Below are 7,208 nucleotides of genomic sequence, written 5' to 3'. Positions count from 1 at the left end.
TTTTCTTCTATAGTATATATGAGGATTAGTGCTAAAGTATCCCGACATTTTATTTTTGGCCCCGGGGGTTTTGGTGTTTTTCAATTAAACAGGACAAACGGCCATAAACCAGAACTAAATAATTTATTGCTAAAGGCATTGCGTGTAAGATTGAAGATTCTATTATGGTAAGGGTAGAGTAAATCTCGATTAGTAGTTCTTGAGATTCACGTGAATACCCAATGTAATTTTTAAGATTTTGATTTTTTTATTGTAGTCTTTTAGAAAGAGTTCTGAGTATTCATAGTGGTCCTTGCTTGAACATATTTTTAGTGATGAGTTATCACCGGAGCGCTTACTGGTGCAGAATTTAAAGTCTACAAATTAACCGGCAAGTGCACTGAGTCGTACCAAGTAATACCTCAGGTGAGTGTGGGTCGATCCCACGAGTATTGATGGATCAAGCAACAATGATTGAGTGAAATGCTTAGTCAGACAAGCAGAAAATAGTGTTTTGAAAGTTTAATTGCATTAAACAGTAAATTTAGAGAATTAGAAAGCAAGCAGTAAATGGGTTGTGAAATATATAAGAGAAAACAGTTAAGATTTCGAAGTTGTTTAACTTCTGGATTAACTTTTCCTATCAACCATTTTAATCATGCAAGATTCAATTCATGGCAAACTATATGTGACTAAACCCTAATTCCTTAGCAATTTAGTCTCCTCTAACCTAGTTAACCGCCAATTCCTTGGTCACTTAATTTTAATTAGAGGTTTAAGTCCAACTCTAGTTTATGTGCCACAGAAACTCTAATTACCCAAATATAAGAGGATTATATGCCACGTATCCCGTTAAGTCCAGATAATTAGTGATTTAGGAGAAATTATTTTCAAGTTGTTGTTCAAGTAAATTGCTTTTCCAAGGTTCACAAGAACTAAAATAGAATAAGGGTTATTCTTTCGATCTACCCGAACATTAATTAAAATAGAAGACTAATAATATTAATCCATACAATAAACAGAGCTCCTAGCCTTAACAGTGGAGGTTTAGTTGCTCATGCCTTAGAGAGAAAACTAAGATTTAGAAAAAAAGCTGTAAACTGTAGAATGAGGTGCGTCAAGGAGAAGAAATCCCGAATGGCTGAATCTTTTCTCTTTTATATCTAATCCTAATAAATGTAAAATATATTTTCTAAAACTAAATAATATCTTTTCCTATTCTAAAATAAAATAAAGTTTAATAAAAAATTAATAAAATCTCGTTGCTGGCTCAAGGACGTGTTGGGACCATTGCCTTCTGATGACTTACATCATCAACCTCTTTCTCTTATCTAAAAGGGCCATAGAATTGGTAAAATCTCATTCAAATGATGTAATTATATGAATTACATGATAAATTTATGGGACATTGCTTTGAGATAAGTTTGCTTAAATTTCAGGAGAAAAGAACAACAAAGGATGAAGAAAGCAATGAAACAGGGGAGCACAACAAGCTCGTGCATTGGACGTGGGGACTACCAAATTCACTAAGGTTGGTGCCAAACTTGGGCTGGGCCAAGTTTGGCGCCACTTCAACCGCATGCAATACTCACTTTTTCTTCATCTTGGCGCCAAACTTGGAGAATCCCAAGTTTGGCGCCATCCAGGCAGTGAGTTCATGGGATTAGAGTGAGTGTGGCGCCAAGCTTGGAAAATCCTAAGTTTGGCGCCACCAAAGTAGTGATTCCAGAAGAAAAGTATAGACTATTATATATTGCTAAAAAAATCTGAAAGTTAGCTTTCCAATGCCACTAAAACCGCGTCAATTGGTTTTCTATAGTTCAAGTTATGCTTGTTAGAGTGCAAGGAGGTAAGGGTTGACAACATCATTCACTTTCTTCTTTTTCTTCTACACAAACTCTGTTAAATTTTCCCGAATGCTACCTGTAATAAATAAAATTGTACACGACTCAAAGTAGCATCCATAGTGGCTTAAAAGTACTTAAATCTTGATTAAACTTAACAAATTTGAATGCAAATTCACTAGGAAAAGATAGGAAAGATGCTCACACATCACAATACCAAACCTGAATTGTTGCTTGTCCTCAAGCAACCAAAACTAATACAAACTTAGGATGTGAATTTGCATGAGAGGTGAGTACTCAATTACGCTCCTGTCTATCTCAAAGTGGGGTTTATAACACTAAAACTCTGAATAGTTTAGACATCTCACTATCCTTTGAATCTGAGGAATGTTACGAATCCGTATAGTATTATGAATTTGCTGCCTTTTTTACTTCGCGTTAATCCTTGAACACAGCAACTTTTCATCCTCTTTTCTTTGGTGCTTTGCACCTTGAGCCTGGCCGTGACTTTAAATGCTTTGTCTCAAGCTTTACTTGACACAAAAATACTACAAGCACTTAACTGGAAAACTCTCTTTGAGTTATGATTTTTCTTTTACTTACTCCCAAACAGTGGTGCTCAAAGCCTTTGGCATACTCTGTTAGTTGCACTTGATCTCGACTCTTAGTACTCTGTCTCAAGGGTTGCTTGACACATTCACACCACAAGCATATGGCTAGTAAAACAACTCTTTGAGCTTTTAATCATACTTGACCTTCCTAGCCATTGATACTCAGAGCCTTAGATCTTGCTTTTTTTATTTTTTATTTTTGCTATTTCTTTTGCTTCAAGGATTAAGGTTTTGTTTAATTCAGAGAATTTATAATAGCTTTCTAAATTCCTATTCCTCATGCATCAACATCCTTTGATTCAATTCAAATATGTACTGTTCATATCATGCATTTAGAATCACAGATAATACCACCACATTTAAATAAATAAGACTACTCTTAAACATAACTCAATTTCTCATGCAATACATCACTTCTTTTTCTTTTTATTTTTTAAATTCAAGCTCAGTGAGTGGTACATGAGACAAAATTTTCAACTAAAAACAAACAACAGAATGAAACTAAAACCTAAGAACTGAAAATACTAAAGATCATGCAGGCAAACATAATAAACAAAGCAACAGAAAATAGGAGATAACAAAATAAGAACGGAAGGGGGAATAGAATGAAAGAAACTCAACCACCTCAGTTATCCTGGTGGCCATCTCATTCCTCAAGCTATCCTCCTCTGTGAAGATAATTTGCCTCCCTTTGGTGCCATTAACGATAAGATAAATAGAGAGCACGCTCCACAACAGCAAACTTAGAAGTTTGCTTGTCCCCAAGCAAAGAAAAACTGAAAACAAGGAGGGACATAAAAAGTGCACGGATGAGTAAAAACAAAAATTATTGCAGAAGAAGAAAAAAATTATAAAAAGACAAGAGAGGTTAAAATTAAATTTTTTTTTATTTTTAATTATTTTTTTGGGAAATTTGGTGGAGCCAAACTTAGAAAAAGTGAAGTTTGGCTCCGCTGATCTCGAATGAATGCAACCTCTTGGCGCCAAACTTGGGTTGGACCAAGTTTGGTGCCACCCTTAGATTCTTCAATATGCACGCATCACTTGGCACCAAACTTGGGATTCCCATGTTTGGCGCCACCCCTCCAGAGCTTTTCTTCCAATTACATTGTTCCTCGCGCCAAACTTGGAAGGCCCAGGTTTGGCGCCACCTCTCCAGGGCACAATGGCTCCAATTTACTTCATATGTGGTGCCAAACTTGGCCAAGTTTGGCGCCACCCAATTCATATCAAACGCCTCCAGGGTGTCGAAAATTCCTTCTGATTGCTCCTATTCCTACTTTTAACATTCTGCATAATTGAAGCACATGTAAAACGAGAAAAACTCTAGAAATTTGAGATAAAGTAATTAAAACCAAAACTAAAATAACTATAACACTAAAATCAAAATAACCATAAAACTAAAACCAAAATAACTGCAAAACTAAGGATACTAGTAGTTGGGTTGCCTCCTAACAAGTGCTTCTTTACCGTCACTAGCTTGACAGTCAGCTCTACTAGGGAGGAGGGTGATCATAGAGGCTTAGCTCATCACCCCTCACTGTGAATCTCTTTCATGTGCTCTCATGGATCAACTCTACATGCTCAAGAGACAGGATCCTATTCACTGTATGAGGCAGGATTGGGCTTGCAGTGAATACCACCTTCATTCCTGGGGAGAAGTCTTCAGTGAGAATCTTTTTGTTTCTCCATCCTCTGGGTACTTTCTTCATTTTGTGAACTTCCTCCTTGGTGGATGATGCATTCCCGACACCAAACTTAGGTTTTATGTCAGGAAGAATTTTGTTGATTGCCACCAAAGGAGCTTTGAGCTGTAGATCTTGTGGTGCATCGTCAGGGGTTCTGGAATGTTTGGATCAATAAACTTAGTCTGCATGCACCTCTTCTCTTCACTTGGTGAAGGCATATCTTTGAAGACATAAAAGATCAGTTGCTCATCATGCACTCTAAGCACTAATTCATCCACTTCTACATCAATTAGAGCTCTCCCAGTGGCTAGGAATGGTCTTCCTAAAATTATGGAGGCATTTTCATCCTCCCCCATGTCAAGAATTATAAAATTTGTTGGGAGGAAGAACTTACCCACTTTGACTAAGATATTCTCTAATTATCCATATGCAGGCTTTAGAGATTTGTCTGCTATTTGTAATGCTATCCTTGTGGGTTGTGCCTCTTGGATTTGCAACTTCTTCATCACAGACAAGGGTATTAGATTTATGCTTGCACCCAGATCACATAAGACTTTCTCAAAGGTAGTGCTCTCAATGGTACATGAAATTTAAAAGCTCCCTGGATCTGGCATCTTCCTTGGCAAGTTATTCTGAATTATGGCACTACATTCCTTGATCAAGACCACTGTCTTATCTCCCTTTAAAGGCTTCTTCTTTGATAACAACTCCTTCATGAACTTGACATAGAGAGGCATTTGCTCCAAAACCTAAGCAAAATGAATATTAATTTGTAACTTTCTGAAAACTTCCAAGAACCTTGAAAACTGCTTTTCCTTGGTCTCCTTTTGAAGTCCTTGAGGATATGGCATCTTAGGCTTGTATTCAGGAGATTTAGTAATGTCGGATGTGTGTCAAGAGTGACTGGAAAAGGATTGCCTGCACGCCTAGGTGGGGCGTGTTCAACCTCCTCCTTTTTCTCCTCCGGAACTTCTTTTTCAACTGGCTCCTCAGTAACTTGTGCTTCCATACTTGCCACTTGTCCACTTATCAAGGTGATAGCCTTGCACTCCTCTCTTAGATTTAGAATTATGTTACCAGGAAGGCTATTAGTGGTCCTTTGATCAATTTCAGCAACTTTTGTGGCTATTTGATTCATCTAAACCTCCAAGTTCTTGAGTGATGCTCTGGTTTCCTTTACAAAACTTGCAACTAGCGATTTCAAGTCAGGAATCTTCTGAGACTGAGAAGTTACTTGCTGAGGCTGAGAGGATTAGAACTGGCAGTTATTGAAGTTATTCTGATTAAAATCGCCCAGAGAATTATTAAATTCTACTGTCTCTGAGGTTAATCTCTCCATCCAAGGTTTGGGTGATTTCTCCACCCCTGATTAAAGGTCTTGGCATATGGATCATTGTTGGAGTTTCTAGGAGCATTCCCCATAAAGTTTACCTATTCAGGAGAAAATTGAGCATATTCATAATTCTCACCTTGAATGAAGCCACCATTCATGTCATATAGAGCCTCATGAGGTGCATTCTGAGCACTGACAGCTGAAACCTGCATCCCACTCAAGTATTGAGTAAGCTTACTGATCTGTTGAGACATGACTTTGTTCTAAGCAAGAATAGCATCCAAGGTATCCAACTTTCAAGACTTCTTTCTTCTGAGGAGCCCCAGAGTTCACAGGATTCCTCTCAGAAGAGTAAAGATATTGGTTGTTAGCAACCATCTCAATAAGCTCAGCAGCCTCTTCAGGCATCTTCTTCATGTGCAATGAACCACCTGCAGAGTTGTCCAAACACATTTTGGCCATTTCAAAGAGGCCATCATAAAAGTTCTCCAGCTTAGTCCATTCAAAAAATATGTCAGGAGGACATCTCCTGAACATCAGCTTGTACCTCTCCCAGGCTTCATAGAGGTACTCACCATCTCTCTGCCTAAAGATTTGAACATCCACCCTTAGTTTAGCCAGCTTCTGTGGTGGGAAGAATTTGGTCAGAAATCCATTGACCATCTTGTCCCAAGTGTCCAGGCTCTCCTCGGGCTGAGAATCAAGCCACTGCTTTGCTGTATCCCTCACAGCAGATGGAAAGAGCATGAGCTTTTAAATCTCATGACTCACTCCATTTGACTTCACAGTGTCACAGATCTACAGGAAGTTAGAGATGAATTAATTTGGATCTTCCTGCGGGAGTCCATGATACTGATAGTTTTGCAGCACCAGAGTGATTAACTGAGGCTTCAACTCAAAGTCGTTTGCACCTATAGGAGGCACCACAATACTGTTCCCATAGAAATCAGGAGCGGGAGCAGTGTATGAGCCAAGCATCCTTCTAGGTTGTTTATTCCCATTCTGATTGACCCCATTAGCATTAACAACATGATTGGGATCCATAGTAGACTCTGCAGCTTCCTTTTCAAAAGTCTCACTGAGATTTTCACTAGCTTTGTAGAGTCTAGCTTGTTGTAGACACCATCTTAAGGTCCTCTCAGGTTCAGGATCAAAGTATAGAAGGGGTTCCTTGTTCCTGTTCCTGCTCATAAACAAACAGAAAACAAAAAAAAATTGAAAATTTCTACGCCAAAGTATAGAGAATTTCCAGTGAGGTAGGCTGTGTGAAAGAAATAAAATAATAAAAAATAAAAATAAAAAAACGAGAGTAAAATAAAATATAAGGAAAAACAAAACTAAAAGAAAAATAAAATAAAGAGAATAAATAAAGTAAAAAGAAAAAAAAAGGAAAACAGGGGAGGGGAACGAAACTGAAGAAAAAAAAGGAAATGGAAATGAAAATAGAATTTATTAATAAAAGAAAATTAATTGAAAAAGAAAAATTATTTGATCTAGGTAATCAAACAACTGGTAGTTGTCAATCACAAACAATCCCCTGCAACGACGTCAAAAACTTGGTCTGAAATTTAAAGTTCACAAACTAACCGGTAAGTGCACCAAGTCGTACCAAGTAATTCCTCAGGTGATTAAGGGTCGATCCCACTGACGAATGGATTTTTGACGGTTTAGAATTTCACAAATGAATTCTCGTTGCAAGTATAGCTTCTAAACCAATCACTAATCCTTTCATACAAAAAGTTGTTTGTCACTA

Source organism: Arachis ipaensis, chromosome B08 (assembly GCF_000816755.2).
Source record: "Arachis ipaensis cultivar K30076 chromosome B08, Araip1.1, whole genome shotgun sequence".
Classification (NCBI taxonomy): Eukaryota; Viridiplantae; Streptophyta; class Magnoliopsida; order Fabales; family Fabaceae; genus Arachis; species Arachis ipaensis.
Note: the sequence above shows the minus strand (reverse complement) of the source record.